Here is a 16134-nt window from a genome sequence, read left to right on the forward strand (position 1 = left end):
CCCGGCCTCCGTGTGTGGCTGCCCATTCATATGGACCATAGACGTGGGCACTAGCAGAGCCTGCCATAGATGTGTGCATTACACGGGGAGTGGGCACTAGCAGAGCCTAGATGTGTGCAATACACGGGGAGTGGGCACTACCATAGATGTGTGTGCATTACACGGGGAGTGGGCACTAGCAGAGCCTAGATGTGTGCAATACACGGGGAGTGGGCACTAGCAGAGCCTAGATGTGTGTGCAATACACGGGGAGTGGGCACTACCATAGATGTGTGTGCAATACACAGGGAGTGGGCACTAGCAGAGCCTAGATGTGTGCAATACACGGGGAGTGGGCACTAGCAGAGCCTGCCATAGATGTGTGTGCAATACACGGGGAGTGGGCACTAGCAGAGCCTGCCATAGATGTGTGCATTACACGGGGAGTGGGCACTAGCAGAGCCTAGATGTGTGCAATACACGGGGAGTGGGCACTAGCAGAGCCTAGATGTGTGTGCAATACACGGGGAGTGGGCACTACCATAGATGTGTGTGCAATACACAGGGAGTGGGCACTAGCAGAGCCTAGATGTGTGCAATACACGGGGAGTGGGCACTAGCAGAGCCTGCCATAGATGTGTGTGCAATACACGGGGAGTGGGCACTAGCAGAGCCTGCCATAGATGTGTGCATTACACGGGGAGTGGGCACTAGCAGAGCCTAGATGTGTGCAATACACGGGGAGTGGGCACTAGCAGAGCCTAGATGTGTGTGCAATACACGGGGAGTGGGCACTACCATAGATGTGTGTGCAATACACAGGGAGTGGGCACTAGCAGAGCCTAGATGTGTGCAATACACGGGGAGTGGGCACTATCAGAGCCTGCCATAGATGTGTGTGCAATACACGGGGAGTGGGCACTAGCAGAGCCTAGATGTGTGTGCAATACACGGGGAGTGGGCACTAGCAGAGCCTAGATGTGTGTGCAATACACGGGGAGTGGGCACTAGCAGAGCCTAGATGTGTGTGCAATACACGGGGAGTGGGCACTAGCAGAGCCTGCCATAGGTGTGTGCAATACACGGGGAGTGGGCACTAGCAGAGCCTGCCATAGATGTGTGCAATACACGGGGAGTGGGCACTAGCAGAGCCTAGATGTGTGTGCAATACACGGGGAGTGGGCACTAGCAGAGCCTAGATGTGTGCAATACACGGGGAGTGGGCACTAGCAGAGCCTGCCATAGATGTGTGTGCATTACACGGGGAGTGGGCACTAGCAGAGCCTAGATGTGTGCAATACACGGGGAGTGGGCACTAGCAGAGCCTGCCATGGATGTGTGATATACACGGGGAGTGGGCACTAGCAGAGCCTGCCATAGAAATGTGTGCAATACACGGGGAGTGGGCACTAGCAGAGCCTGCCATAGAAATGTGTGCAATACACGGGGAGTGGGCACTAGCAGAGCCTAGATGTGTGCAATACACGGGGAGTGGGCACTAGCAGAGCTTGCCATAAACATGTGTGCAATACACTAGCAGTGGGCACTAGCAGAGGCTGCCATGGATGTGTTTGCAATATGCTAGGAGTGGGCAGTAGCAGAGCCTGCCATAGACATGTGTGCAATACACTACGAGTGGGCACTAGCAGAGCCGGCCATAGACATGTGTGTGCAATATAATAGGAGTGGGCACTAGCAGAGCCGGCCATGGATGTGTGTGCATTACACTAGTAGTGGGCACTAGCAGAGCCTGCCATGGATGTGTGTGCATTACACTAGGAGTGGGCACTAGCAGAGCCGGCCATAGACATGTGTGCAATACACTACGAGTGGGCACTAGCAGAGCCGGCCATAGACATGTGTGCAATACACTAGGAGTGGGCACTAGCAGAGCCGGCCATGGATGTGTGTGCATTACACTAGGAGTGGGCACTAGCAGAGCCGGCCATAGACGTGTGTGCATTACACTAGGAGTGGGCACTAGCAGAGCCTGCCATGGATGTGTGTGCATTACACTAGGAGTGGGCACTAGCAGAGCCTGCCATGGATTTGTGTGCAATACGCTAGGAGTGGGCACTAGCAGAGCCTGCCATAGACATGTGTGCAATACGCTAGGAGTGGGCACTAGCAGAGCCTGCCATAGACATGTGTGCATTACACTAGGAGTGGGCACTAGCAGAGCCTGCCATAGATGTGTGTGCAATACACTAGGAGTGGGCACTAGCAGAGCCTGCTATAGATGTGTGTGCAATACACTAGGAGTGGGCACTAGCAGAGCCGGCCATAGACATGTGTGCATTACACTAGGAGTGGGCACTAGCAGAGCCGGCCATAGATGTGTGTGCAATACACTAGGAGTGGGCAGTAGCAGAGCCTGCCATAGACATGTGTGCATTACACTAGGAGTGGGCACTAGCAGAGCCTGCCATAGATGTGTGTGCAATACATTAGGAGTGGGCACTAGCAGAGCCTGCCATAGGTGTGTGTACCATACACCAGGAGTGGGCACTGGCAGGATGTAGCCCCCATAGAGCCCCTGCTGTCAGTGCTGGGCATAGGCCCTGCTGGCTGCCTATTATCCGGATGTCCCTCTAATCCATCTTGTGTACACACCCCATCCATCCATACATCCTGCTCTGTGTAGTCACATATGAGAGCTGACTGCAATCTCTGACACCTCAGGCCTCACATTTCTAGTGCATTGGGTTACCATTACATTCCTCTGTGTGTCGTCTACGCCATATATTGGCATTTTATGGGCACTAGCAGAGCCTGCCATAGACATGTGTGCATTACACTAGGAGTGGGCACTAGCAGAGCCTGCCATAGATGTGTGTGCAATACACTAGGAGTGGGCAGTAGCAGAGCCTGCCATAGACATGTGTGCATTACACTAGGAGTGGGCACTAGCTGAGCCTGCCATGGATGTGTGTGCATTACACTAGGAGTGGGCACTAGCAGAGCCTGCCATGGATGTGTGTGCATTACACTAGGAGTGGGCACTAGCAGAGCCTGCCATAGACATGTGTGCATTACACTAGGAGTGGGCACTAGCAGAGCCTGCCATAGATGTGTGTGCAATACATTAGGAGTGGGCACTAGCAGAGCCTGCCATAGGTGTGTGTACCATACACCAGGAGTGGGCACTGGCAGGATGTAGCCCCCATAGAGCCCCTGCTGTCAGTGCTGGGCATAGGCCCTGCTGGCTGCCTATTATCCGGATGTCCCTCTAATCCATCTTGTGTACACACCCCATCCATCCATACATCCTGCTCTGTGTAGTCACATATGAGAGCTGACTGCAATCTCTGACACCTCAGGCCTCACATTTCTAGTGCATTGGGTTACCATTACATTCCTCTGTGTGTCGTCTACGCCATATATTGGCATTTTATGGATCACGGATGTGGAAAAATCCCAGAGTCTCATAAGCGCCGCAGGATATTTCACACAGTATGGATCATCACAACCAGCAAAAGGTTATACCTTAACCCTGCCTTCCCCATATATCACATACATAAACCAGAGCCTGTGCTTGTCACCATTGCTATCCAGTAATGAGAACCCAGTGTAGTAGAGGAGGTCTGGGTGACCCCTCCATCAAAGCAGGATGTGGGGGCATAGATTTTCTGTATTGTACATGGCCCTGCAGTATTTTCTATACTAGATGGCTTCTGACTGCCGATGATGTGTATGAACTAACCCCAGGATGTCTGCATGTCGGATAGCTGAAAAAGCTTTGTAAGGAAACGGCAATAAATGCCTTGCACGCGGTTGCCGTCTTCACAATAATGAGTCCGATATATTGATCCAGGCTTGTGTGTAACATATATGTGTGCATTACTGTAACATTAAAGATGGATGGATGGTCTGCAAGTAACCACCGCTAAGTGATGATGAATATCAAAATGGAGCTGAGCATGCTCTGCTAATGCATTGCTTTTATGGCCTTGCTGTGGAGTGAAGCTAGGTGTGTGAAGCAACCAGAATCGCTTTCAGTCTTGTAGGGGAAAACAATGATGAAATAACAGCTTTGTACGTGGTGGTATACTATTGTGAACGTGCATGGATCAGAATCTGACCTCTGGTGTATGATGGCATGGACCAGGTGCTACCAGGTACCTTATAGAAGGCTTCAACTGAACTGCAGGATATAAAACATGAGACTTTGCACCAGCTGTTGTCAGAATTCTGTTTGTGTTTGATCGGTGTACTGTACCTGCAGAGCTTTTTACACTAACATGCAGACAGTGTTTATTTGACACACATATGGCCTAAAATGTCTCCTTCCCTAGCCCCTTACTGCACCGTCACCTATGTTTATTCTCTTTGAGTGATTTTAAAGGGGCACTTATGCCCACTGTGGATTTATGTGTATTTGATCCAGAGACTACAGAGATAATGATCACAAGTTATATTATTTGCTAGAACAAGCAGGTATGAATGCGCCATATTGGAAAGGCCAGTTATTGATCGACTGTCCTTTTTTGCCAATAGCAACCAATCAGCAGTCAGCTTTTATTTTACCAGAGGAATTTGAGAAATGAAGGCTGAGCTGTGATTGGTTGCAGTGGGCAAATAAGACCGCTTTAGTAGATCTGGGCCATTGGTGCATAGGCCTTACTAGCTACCCCTTTTAAATTATGTACAAGTCACTAAAGTGGTCAGTTTGTAGAAACTTGTAATTATGATTTATATATTGGCAAGTGGAGGCTGGTCTTGTTCGTGTAGTTAAAGGAATAGTCAGACGAACTTTTTTATTAAAATATTGTATTCCCCCCCCCCCCCCCCCAAAAAAAAAAAAAAAAAAGTTATACAAATCACCAATATACACTTATTACGGGAAATGCTACTAAAGTGCTTTTTTTCCCTGCACTTACTACTGCATCAAGGCTTCACTTCCTGGATAAAATGGTGATGTCACAACGCGACTCCCAGACCTGTGCGGGCTGTGGCTGCTGGAGGGAATGATGGCAGAGGGACACAGGGCATTGGAGGGACACTGAGCATCCCCCTGCCATCATACCCTCCAGCAGCCACAGCCCGCACAGCTCTGGGAGTCGGGTCGTGACATCACTATGTTATCCAGGAAGTGAAGCCTTGATGCAGTAGTAAGTGCAGGGAAAAAAGCACTTTAGTAGCATTTCCCATAATAAGTGTATATTGGGGATTTGTATAACTTTTGGGGACAATACAGTAATTTAATAAAAAATTATGCCGGACTTCTCCTTTAAGGCCTACAGTCACTTTCTTTATCAGATGTCTTTTCTTGTAATAATTCCCCATGTGGATAATGGACTGTACTTAGAAATGATGGTATCTAAATCATGCTTGCCATGAACCCCTTCTATGGCCTATAAACAAAAATTAGGTGGGTTACGGTTCATCCTGTCATCCTTATTTCTACCAACCAAAAGCATCATGAGACTTTTTGAGAGACCAGCGAGTCTTTTAAACTACCTGGGAGTATGACAATGAAATCTAATAGACCTCAGAACGAAGCTTTCTGGAAAAAGGGTCTATTGGAAAATGTTTAAAAATATTGGCTCCAGGAATGGTCCAGGCCATGCATTGTTTGCTAGTGTATGTCATGTTTTTACCATTTAATACTGAGACATCAGAACTATCTGAGTTTTGTTTTCTTCTTCTTCTTCTTTGGCATTGATCAGACCCAGAATAATTTAGGGAACCCTGAGAACACTGGGTCCAAGACTTTAACACTAATAAGTAGGAATTCCTATTGGAATCCTACATGTGTTATACTGTACACAGGCTTTTCATAAGTGTGTTTCTATACCCCCCCCGCCCCCCCCCCCCCGTGGTCTATATCGCCAAGAAAAGGGACTCCTTTAAATCCAATGACATACAGTTTTTTTTATTTGTTGGATACAAAGACAGATGAGCCTTTCGTTTGGGATAAATCCTCATAGGTCATAAATGCTGTCATTCACATGCAGCAAATATTAATTTGATACCTAGACTGAGGACCCTTTCGCACATTGGCTTACCCTGTCTGTATTTGCGGATGGAATAAGGACCCATTGATTTATATGTCCCCATACACACACCCGTAGGTGTTACGGTTCTGTGTTGGCATCCCCTATTCTAAATGAATGCGTCCGTACTAATGCAGATGGCTGTGGTTGCTGTCCATAGCTGCGGGTCCGCGGCTGGGGACCGTGCTATGGACATGTGAACGTGGCCTAAACTCTTGCCCTCTGCAAAATATTGTTTTTCGTTGCAGTGTTTTACCGCAAATTTTACGGCTTTTAAAGGGAACTAATCATGATATAAACGCTGTTACAGCTATGAGAGTTATGTACTTTGCAAATCTTACAGATGTAGACATGTGGAGTTGAGCTCCTAACTAATCACCACTGGTGGAACATCTTACTTGCAGACAATCACGCCTCCTTGGGAGCTTCGGCATATAGGAGCCAGCAGCTTCACAGAGGGGCCGTCCCTGAGTACCAATGCTCCCCGGGAGGCGTGATCGCTGGCAAGGTCTCCCTCCAGCCATGACTAGGTAGGAGCTCCGGACCGCCCACATAACTATCTGTTAGTTTTGCAAATAACGTTTTCGGAACTTATAAGTCACTATCATAGCGTTTGCTTACATGCCTGGGAACAGTGCTGGGGCGGCATATTAGAACATATCTATAGCTGTAACAGCGTTTTTGTCATGATTGGTTCCCCATTCACACATACCGCATTTGCAGCGGATTACACGCTGCAAGTTTTCTCACTGTGAAATTCTACTGTAAGAAAATCTTGCTATAGATTTGTAAAAATTAACTACTTGGCTCCCCACACAAAGCTTACCAGTCCACGTTCCACCGGTGCGCCACCGCATGCTTCTCTTGGTCCCCCCACACACACACACACTCACTGCATCACAGAGAGATAAAGGTACCTAAGCAGTGGTCACTTAATAGGCAACTGGAAACTGGCGGCATGGATATATGCATAGCTGTGCTGTCAGTTTCCCTTTAAGGGTAGCTTCACACGTACCGTATCGCTGTGGATTTTCTGCTAAGGATCCGTAGCGAATCCTCAGCAGATTTGACTAAATGAATGAACACAGCATGAAATCTGCTGCAGATTCGCAGCAGATTTTACAGTGCGGATTTGATGCTGTGTTCGTTCCTAGAGCTCTATGTGAAGCTACCCTAAAGGAGAAAAGGACCTTGGATAATTCAAATATTTATAGTTCTTCAGTCAAGTACAATAATGTTTGTGGACAACACAAGCCCAAATATAACAATCTAATCTGTATCTTCACCTTTCTGATTTTCTCACTCAGTGGCCAAGATTTATCAATCTGTCAGAGACAAAAATGTCTGATTCTTGTTCCAAAGCTGTAATAGGTTGCTGAGACAACAATTTTTTTTTTCTTTAATAAAGTTTATTATTTCCACATATATGGGGGCGCAGAGACAACAATTAGACACTTTTTTTTTTGTCTAATCAATACATTTAGGTCAGTGTCATTTTAACCTTTGGGTCCAGCTGTGGAAATGCTGAGAAGATACATTTCTCAGCCATATTTGCCTTAGGGTCCTCGATCAATAATGTAAACGAGCGATGTTCTGCAAGATCGGCGCTTGCTTACTGGGCCTTTTACATGGCCCGATAATCATTCAGCAAGGGCTGCACGGACATTGTTAGCATTGGTAGCCCCTGCCAAAACTGTTTACATCACATGTCCACGTTCCCGGTCTCCTGCGCTTTGCATGCTTCCTCCCCAGTCCCGCATGCCACTGCTTCAGAACGGCCCATCTGAGCTGCCAGGCCACTCGGCCAGTCACTGGCCGGGTCTAAACTACTGATAGTTCCTGTTTAAAACATGAGTGTCAATTTTATTTGTTTTAAACCTAAGAATATAGACAATTTTAATGCAACCTTAAATATACCTAAATGGGCACGGTCTTTAAAAAAAAAAACAAAAAAAAAAAACAAACAAACATGTTTTGACATGTTACAGGGACACTGATATCACTGCTGAAATCCCACTGATTTGGGATATGTGCGCAGTAGAGTTTACTTCCCGGCTCACATCAATCTCAGTCTAGGTGGTTCCATTATAAATCCATGGGGCTGCCTTGATGAAGATGGTTGACAGCGAGGAAGTGCATTGCCCTTCTGCGTGCGTTTTATCATGCATTCTCCAGCAGTGAGACCTGCGCCATTCAAAACTTTTTTAAAGCTCTAGTTATAAATGTTGCTATAGGTTAATCAGTAACCAGACTGTTCTTCACTACAATTTTGCTACCTGGTTGCTTTCTTTTAGTGGTTTGCAGACCGCATTCTGTTCCTCATACAACCCCTTTTAAAGTGGACCTTTCATTTGAAAAGATTTTTAAAAACTGAAGTGTTTCTGTAACATTAACTCTTTATAATTGTGAGAATTCCCCGTCTGTAAATTTGCGAACGTATTTATGCCCCCTATGGACTGAACTGCTGCTGGGATGGGAAGGAAGCCTTTGTTTACCTTTTAGAGACAGTGCAGTCAGCCCAGGGTTCTGTGCGTCTCTCTCTCTCTCTCTCTCTCTCTCTCTCTCTCTCTCTCTCTCTCTCTCTCTCTCTCTCTCTCTCTCTCTCTCTCTCTCTCTCTCTCTCTCTCTCTCTCTCTCTCTCTCTCTCTCTCTCTCTCTCTCTCTCTCTCTCTCAGGTGTTTTGCAAGTTAAAAGAAAAAATCATTAGCATTACAATAGACATTACAACTGGGGAAGCTGTCTGTGTCAGGAACACTGTAGCTGCGGCATAGTGAAGAAGAGCGAGCGAAGGCCTGCTCGCTCTGCTTCACTATGCTGCAGTGCTCCCAACACAAACAGCTTCCCCAGTTGTAATGTCTTTTCTAATGCTAATATGCATTAGAATGGACATTAGGGAAGGCTCAGTATTGCTAATGAAACAGGCTCGCCTCTTAATGAAACAGGTGAATGCTAAGCTTGCAGGACCAGTGTATGAGATGCTGGTCTTAGTAAATCTAACACCCCCCCCCCCCCAGTGGGGCATCTGTCATAGTTTTCATAACGGGATACAAAACCAGAAACACTCACTCATCTCCTGTGAAAACTCAGGATCCTCACATCTGTTTTTTTTTTTTTTTTTTTGCAGGACATGCATCCTTTTGCACCCTGTTGAACCATCCACTTTGTTGTCCCCCCCCTTTTTTTTTTTTTTTCTTTTACAGCGCTAGTTTGCTCCTTGTTCCCCGCTCGCCAACACGCGGTGGCAGTGAGCGGGTAAGAGCTGGGGGGCCGCGGGGAAGTGCGCGCGCGCGGTGGGGTGGAAGGCTGCCTCGGTGATCACTAGATCGTCCGGGCAGCCCATAGAGAATAGCGGCAGTCTACTGCCGCCCCTCCTATTTTACGGAGCAATGTCAGCAGATTGAGTCGTTTGTCTTTCAACATGTTGAAAGACAAACGGTGTCAACGGTCAACTGACATAGTTTATGTCGGCTGATCGTTGCCTTCTATTACATGGAACTATAATCGGCCATAACACGTCCGATAATCGTTCTGTGTAATAGGGTCTTAAGGGTCCATTTACACAGAAAGATTATCTGCCAAAGATTTGAAGGCAAAACCAGGAATGTATTTGAAAAGAAGAGAAATCTCAGACTTTCCTGTATGACCTGTTCTCTGTTTATAGTCTGTTTCTAGCTTTGGCTTCAAATCTTCGTCAGATAATCTTTCTATGTAAATGAAGCCACGGGCCGACTGAGAGGAGCAAACGAGCAAATTGTTGCTGGATAAGTCGTTTGTCTTTCAACATGTTTGAAAGACAAACGGCGCAACGATCAGCCGACGATCGTTGCCTCCTATTCCATGGGACGATTATTGACCAAATACGTCCGATAATCGTTCTGTGGAATACGGCCTTAACTTATTTATTATTTTTAAACCACACCTGCTGTCTTGCAGTTTTGTTGTGTTTTTTTTTTTTTCCTCCCACCCCCTGGACAACTCCTTTCCGTCACTTTCTTGAAAAAAATTACTTTTTTTTTTCTTCTTGTTTTAAGATGGGGAAAAAACTAGATGCCAAAATCGTGACATGAAACTAGCTTAAACCTTTGAAAAAGAGCGGCAATAGATGTTATATTTATCAATGGCTTTGGTGTAAAATTGTCACACATTTTCGAGTAATCGCTTAGTTGTTTTGCATGAAAATTTTTCATTCACTTGTTTTTTTGGTGAAAATATAGAAAAATTCCTCCCAATGTAGTTATTTCTTTACACTATCTATTGTAATACAGTATGTTAGTATGACATCTGTAATGTATAAACTGGTAAGAGAAATGGTAATTCATCAAGACTGATCATGAAATTTTAGTGTAATACCCTCTCTGAAGTCCAACTTTTTCCCCTTATTTTGCTACAGGTAGAGAAACAATGTGTTTTCAAAAAAATATTTTTTCATTGTGTGTAACATAATTTACAGTATCTCACAAAAGTGAGCACACCTCTCACATTTTTGTAAATATTTTATTATATCTTTTCATTGGATGACACTGAAGATATGACACTGTGATGCAATGTCATTGTACAGCTTGTATAACTAGGTAAAATTGTGTGCCCTCTAAATCTCTGGCAACAAAAGCAAGTACAGCCCTAAGTGAAAAAGTAGCAATTTTCTTGTTAACCACTATTATTTTCCAGAACTGCCCTGAAGGGGTTATCCGGCGATTAAAACGTTTTTATATATTGCTGCACTCTTACTAACATGTTATGCTTACTTCTCTGCACTCTCTCGATGTGGCCCACCCTGTGTCCCCCGCTGACTGCAGCTCTGCTATTTCCGAGATGAGCTTGTCTCGGGAGTGACAGCCTGCTCAGCCAATCACTGTCTTAGGCTGTCCCGTCTGAGCAGACTCCCGAGGCAAGTTTGTCTGGGAAGTAGCAGAGCTGCAGTCAGCGGGGGACACGGGACACTGGGGGAGGGCAGAATGCAGCAATATATAAAAACTTTTTAAATGCTGGATAACCCCTTTAACTCTCTTAGGGCCCTATTCCACCGGACGATTATCGTTTGCATAATCGCTAACGATTAACGATCTCAAACGACCACTATTGCGAAAGACCTGAAAATGTTCGCTCATTTTCATGGAACGATAATCGTTGCTTCTGATCGTAATTGCGATCGTTTCTTCTTCGCTATTTATTCGCTATTGCGTTCGTATCTATTGCGAACGACTGAACAATGTCTTATTCAATGCGAACGATTTGCGAACGAGCAACAATAAAAATAGGTTCGGTTAGATCCGAACGATTTAACGGAAATCTGCTTATCTTCAGCTAACTGTTTGTGGGCTTTCCTTATTTTTAGAAAAAGGCTTCCTTCTGGGACGACAGCCACGCAGACCAATTTGATGTAGTGTGTGGTGTATGGTCTGAGCACTTAAAGGGGTTGTCCAGCTAAAGAAAAATTTCTTTCAAATCAACTGTTGTCAGAAAGTTATATAGCTGTCTAATTTACTTCTATTTAAAAATCTCAAGTCTTCTCATACTTATTAGCTGATGTATGTCCTACAGGAAGTGTTGTTTTATTTACACAGGGCTCTCTGTTGACATCTCTGGCCGAGACAGGAACTGTTTTGAGCAGGAGAGGTTTTCTATGTGGATTTGCTACTGCCCTGGACAGTTACTGTCTCGGACAGAGATGTCAGCAGAAAGCAATATTTCTGAATGTAAATAAAACAACACTACTTACAGGACATATAGCAGCTGATAAGTACGAGAAGACGAGATTTTTAAATAGAAGCAAATTACAAATGCTGGACAACCCCTTTAACCTCTGCATCAATGATGGCATTTGTAAAAGACAACCTCTGGATATGACACTGAGCATACGCACTCAACTTCTTTAGTCAAAAATGATGAGGCCTATTCCAGTAACCTAGACCAGGGTGTAACAGCTGGATATGGCTGGTGTATGCCAGGGAGAAGTGGTGAATCTGCACCTTCTCCCTGACATACGCCAGTGGGTTGGTGTTAATAAGTGTCCCCCTCCGAGTTGCTTTGTCATATTTTCTCTTCAATCTTAATTTTTTATTTTTTATTTTTTTTTACTGCCATTATAAAGGCTGCTAGCTTAACACCTAGGTAGATATTACTGGTGTTTCAAATGATTTAAAAACATACATGATTTTCTCAAAGTTAGTGATTTTAAAAGTATATTTCCATCTCGGCAAACATAGTTAAACTTGTGGTAGAGGTGAAGTTAAATATTTTTGCAAATACATTTGCATACTTGTCTCTTCTGCATAAGCCGCTCTTTTTCCCCATTGTTGACAGCTCATTGTCTACATTTTGAACCGCTACTCTGATGTAAAAGCAGTGGTCTGGCTAATGGTCTGCTCTCCCTAGCCTCTTGCTTGTGGTTTGGCTTTACTAAGCAGTGGAAAGCAATGTAAGGCTTCATCTTATAGGATGCACCGCCAAATCTGAGCACTGCCGAGAGTGAGAGTCAGGTGTTGCATTTTTTCCGACCCATTTGTGGCCTCTGCATAAGGCCAATAATTGGATATCTTTTCACTGTTATATTTTCACCTGTATTGAGGATTCATATTAGGACGTTTATGAATAGACTCGTGACACAGGTTAAGTGCACATGTAGAAAATGTGCTGTGTATTTTCAGATTGAGTTTGTGCGAGGATTTTACCAGATCTGCTGATCTCTGTGCGTCCGGCCTCTAGTGATGACTTGTCCTGTGAACGAGTGACCACTGCATCTAGTCACGGATTGCAGTGGTCACATGGGTCAACATGGCAAAACATATTGTTTCTGCAGTAAATCCACTGTGTATTACCTTTTTATCTTACAATGCATAAAGTATGTACAATTTTTAGGGTGGCGCATGGAGTATACTCAAAATTAATCTAGTGTTTATTTTAGTAATTAAAGGGGTTAGCCAAGCTTAGGAACACCATTGCCACTTTTTTTCCAGAAACAGCACAGCTTTTGTTTTCAGTTTGGGTGTGGTTTTGCTGAAATGCTGTACCATAAGCACCTGTACCTGGAATTTACCTGCGCTTTTTCTAATCCTGGATGACTGCTTTAACAAAGAGGGAAGAGCAAGAAAAGAATGAGGAATAAAGTAGGGGGTGGGGGTTAACCTGGGATAACCAAACCATTTGTTAACTGTCCTGTATTTTTTTTTTTTTTTACATAATTACATAACGTCTTTGTATTAGCGTGCAAAAGGTTAAAGAAAGAGTCCGTCACCCACCGTATCATCTACTGATTAGTAGCTAAACCTTTTCTTTTACTGTAGGTTGCATGGTATACAGGGGCCCTTGGAGGCCTCTATATATGTGGCCCAGGGGGACCATAGGGCCAAGAACTTATGTCTCGTATTTGTCTCCTAATGTGCAGGTTCCTCTCTATATGGTATATTTGGTCCACTCTCAACCTCTTCCTCTTTTACCTCCTGCATTAAAAGGATGATTTTGAAAAGACGTTCATGCATTTAGTCTGTTGTGTAACCTAGAGTTAAGGCAGTAATTTTTATCATATTTTTTGGCCTATAGGTTTTGCTTTTTAGCAAGAAAACATCTTGCTAAAACGTGCCTGATCACCTCCTGACCAGATTTATAATGCTTATAAAGCTTTGCCCAATCACTCAGCGCCACTTACTGCCAGCGGTGTGAGGCTGTACAATTCTCTTCTCTGATGCACTGATCTGTTCAATGGGTGCAGGGCGAGAGAGGAAGCTGGATGCGATAGGGAGCTGGATACAATATCGCCAGAAAGCAACATACCCACCCAAAGTGAAAGGTCCTGCATATCATGTCAGAAGCATGTTATCAGTGTAGAAGCTAGGCAATAAGGAACATGTCTTAAAATCAGTAGGTGTGTGCACATGTTGGTGCAGCTCAACTTTGTGCGTAGCCGAGCTGTCAATGTGGATGCTGAAGAGTGTGTGTGTGTGTATGTGTATGTGTGTATATATATATATATATATATATATATATATATATATATATATATATATATATATATATATAATTTGTGCAGCTGTTCGTGTATAATATGCATGCTGTAGAGCTGTGTATGGGTGAGTATTTAGTAGCTAATCACAGTGATTTAAGAATGCTGTTGACAAAAATAGAGCTGAACATTAATATACTTGATAGCACACCCTGTATATCCTCCTTATTAGGTTATTTTTTTATTTGGGATTTTTATTTTTAAATAGTTTTTATTTTTTTCCTGTATGTAATGTGGATTTTACTATGTTTTTTAATCTTAAGATTTATTTATTAATTTTTTTATAAAACATCTTACTTTACTGTAGGTAGAAATATAGATACATAAAGAACACATTTGTCACATAGTCTGTTTGCTTGCTATATTATCAATTGTGCAGCGCTTTCGGGTTTGGGGATGTGATGTCATGGCCCGACCCTAGCAGCATGGGAAAGTGTTTTGTGTGTGTGTGTGTGTGTGTGTTGTTTGTTGTTTTTTTTTTTATTTTTTAGTTTACCAACTCCCTGGGCATATACTGTATCTAAAAAGTGGCCCTCTTGTACAACCCCTTTAATATTCTGATTTATACAGCAGTAATAATGTTCCGTAATAAAACCACTTTTTCCCTGCTGTAAAGCTACCGCTGCAGACGTGTCTGGCAGAACTACGTATACTGTGCATCAGGGAACCCTTTAACGGAGCAAATTTCAATACCTCTAATATAATATTGCTGAAATATGTCCCATTTATGGATTTGTTGTAAAGGTGATTTTCCAGGATGGACGCCTTGCCTGTTTCTCTTTTGTCCTTGACATTCATTTCTTGTCTATTTCTTCACCCTAGAACAATATAAATGTGGTTTTCTCTCTTCCTCTCTGAGTCTTGTGGCTTTTGTCCAAAGGCTCTGGCTCTGCAAATTTGAAATCTCTTTCGATTTTCTGTTGTATTAATATGGTCATTTTGTTGGATCAGTTATGAATTTTCTTGGATCCCCATAAAATACTTATTCACAGTTACTCTAAATTTAATAGCATTGAATCCTTTAAGTCAGTCTTTATAAAATTTTAACTTGGCAAGCAATAAAATACTCCATACAGTTATGAGTTACTTTTAATACCTTGAATGGTATGATATATTTAATCCATTATGTGTGTGATGATTAACCCCTTAGTGACCGCCGATACGGCTTTCTACGGCGGTCACTAATGGGCCTTATTCTGCTGCCATCAGCTTTTTACGGCGATGGCAGAGAATAAGGCTGCGGGGCCGGGACGGCCCCCACCCCATCCCCCCGGCTACCGGAGGTAGCTGAGGGGTTGGGGCAGTGTGTGAGGTCCGTCCCGGCCCCCCCCCTTACCGACGATCGCCGCTATTAACGTTATAGCGGCGGCCGTCGGTAAAGAGGATTACCGGTGCCGCCGCCACCTTTCATCTCCCCCCGCCGTGAATCTACGGCGGGGGGAGATGAAATAAGTGTATATCAGACCCCAGATCAGACCCCCCTAGTGCCCCGATAACTAACCCCCCTCCCCCGGCGGCCATCATTTCCAAGATGGCCGCCGCCATCGCTGTGAACCGACTAACGTCGGTTCACAGCGATTAGAAAGTTAAAATGAATGAAAGCCCCATGCTCTCCGCCACCGGAGGTAGCGGAGAGCATGGGGCAGTCATCGGGGACCCCCCTGTGGGGTCCCGGTACAAGCGATCAGCGTTATATACTGTATACCGCTGATCGCTTGTACCATGTGCTCCCGGCACTTTTTATCCCGTCACCATAAATGATTGGTGACAGGGGATAAAAAGTGATGTCCCCCCACCCCCCAAGTCGCCCCCCACCCCCCCTGTCACCCCCGTCCCCCAGTCACCCCCCCTTCCCCATATACGTTACCTGCTCCTGGAGCTCCTTCCTCCTCGACGTCCTGGCTGGTTATGAAGTGCGCATGTGCTTCACAACCAGCCAAGCTCTGAAAATTTAAAGTGACAGAGACCAATTTGGTCTCTGTCACTGAACTATGATTACTGTGATAGAAAATATCACAGTAATCATAGTAATACAGTGAAAATGAATGTATAAAGTACAAAAAGTGACAAACATACAAAAAATAAAACACTTTTTATTATAGTAATAATTGCAGTTTACTCCCAAATTACCCCTAACCCCTCCCCAGATTACCCGTAACC

General features: G+C 44.5%; 1 protein-coding gene across 2 annotated transcripts in view; it reads left to right on the forward strand.

Moving 5' to 3' along the window:
- LOC138785647 (guanine nucleotide-binding protein G(q) subunit alpha) overlaps window positions 1–16134 on the forward strand; it is a 122213-nt gene that overhangs the window by 48505 nt on the left and 57574 nt on the right. The window lies entirely within an intron of this gene.

The sequence above is a fragment of the Dendropsophus ebraccatus genome, chromosome 3, assembly GCF_027789765.1.
Source record: "Dendropsophus ebraccatus isolate aDenEbr1 chromosome 3, aDenEbr1.pat, whole genome shotgun sequence".
NCBI lineage: Eukaryota > Metazoa > Chordata > Amphibia > Anura > Hylidae > Dendropsophus > Dendropsophus ebraccatus.